The sequence below is a fragment of the Hordeum vulgare genome, chromosome 5H, assembly GCF_904849725.1.
Source record: "Hordeum vulgare subsp. vulgare chromosome 5H, MorexV3_pseudomolecules_assembly, whole genome shotgun sequence".
In the NCBI taxonomy this organism is placed as follows: Eukaryota; Viridiplantae; Streptophyta; class Magnoliopsida; order Poales; family Poaceae; genus Hordeum; species Hordeum vulgare.
The window spans coordinates 567,371,736-567,373,234 of NC_058522.1; positions in this window are offsets into that span (position 1 = coordinate 567,371,736).

The following is a 1,499-nucleotide window of genomic DNA, read 5'->3' on the forward strand; positions in this document are numbered from 1 at the left end:
TAGATCTGCGCGGACGCGAAACAGACGTCTTTTGGGTTTGGATCGACGTGTTGGGCCTTCACTTTTATTCGCATCGATCAAAACATGAGGGGTTATGTGGACTTCTTTCGGTTGGAAATAGATCTGCGCGGACGCGAAACAGACGTCTTTTGGGTTTGGATCGACGTGTTGGGCCTTCACTTTTATTCGCATCGATCAAAACATGAGGGGTTATGTGGACTTCTTTCGGTTGGAAATAGATCTGCGCGGACGCGAAACAGACGTCTTTTGGGTTTGGATCGACGTGTTGGGCCTTCACTTTTATTCGCATCGATCAAAACATGAGGGGTTATGTGGACTTCTTTCGGTTGGAAATAGATCTGCGCGGACGCGAAACAGACGTCTTTTGGGTTTGGATCGACGTGTTGGGCCTTCACTTTTATTCGCATCGATCAAAACATGAGGGGTTATGTGGACTTCTTTCGGTTGGAAATAGATCTGCGCGGACGCGAAAGAGACGTCTTTTGGGTTTGGATCGACGTGTTGGGCCTTCACTTTTATTCGCATCGATCAAAACATGAGGGGTTATGTGGACTTCTTTCGGTTGGAAATAGATCTGCGCGGACGCGAAACAGACGTCTTTTGGGTTTGGATCGACGTGTTGGGCCTTCACTTTTATTCGCATCGATCAAAACATGAGGGGTTATGTGGACTTCTTTCGGTTGGAAATAGATCTGCGCGGACGCGAAACAGACGTCTTTTGGGTTTGGATCGACGTGTTGGGCCTTCACTTTTATTCATCGATCAAAACATGAGGGGTTATGTGGACTTCTTTCGGTTGGAAATGAATGTGCGCAAAAGCAAAGCAGACGTCTTTTGGGTTTGGATCGACTTGTTGGGCCTTCACTTTTATTTGCATCGATCAAAACATGAGGGGTTATGTGGACTTCTTTCGGTTAAAAATGAATGTGCGCAAACGCAAAGCAGACGCCTTTTGGGTTTGGATCGACTTGTTGGGCCTTCACTTTTATTTGCATCGATCAAAACATGAGGGATTATGTGGACTTCTTTCGGTTGAAAATGAATCTGCGCAAACGAAAGCAGACGTGTTTTGGGTTTGGATCGACGTGTTGGGCATTCACTTTTATTCGCATCGATCAAAATGAACGTGGGCTGACGATTTGGGTCGCTTCGTTGAAGTTGCTCTTAGTCCCTTTTATTAAAAAGGATATGATTATTATAAAAATAAATTAAGTCGGTAAATTTCAAAAACAAAAATCAAGGGCACAGGTGCTAGCACTTTCGTTTTACAGCTTGTAATTCTAAAGCAGTTTGGCTCGCCTCAAAGCGAGATCTGTCAGTCGGATGAATTCAAATTGAGACGCTTGCTTTCCCTCTCGTGCAGCATGCTCATGCCCTGCCTGCCAGCTTTACTCTTGGTTCGAAATGTTGTCTGCGACTGCGATGGTTGGTTCCGCAGACCAGAGTGGCATGGCAACGCGGCTGCACGTACGCTTCCA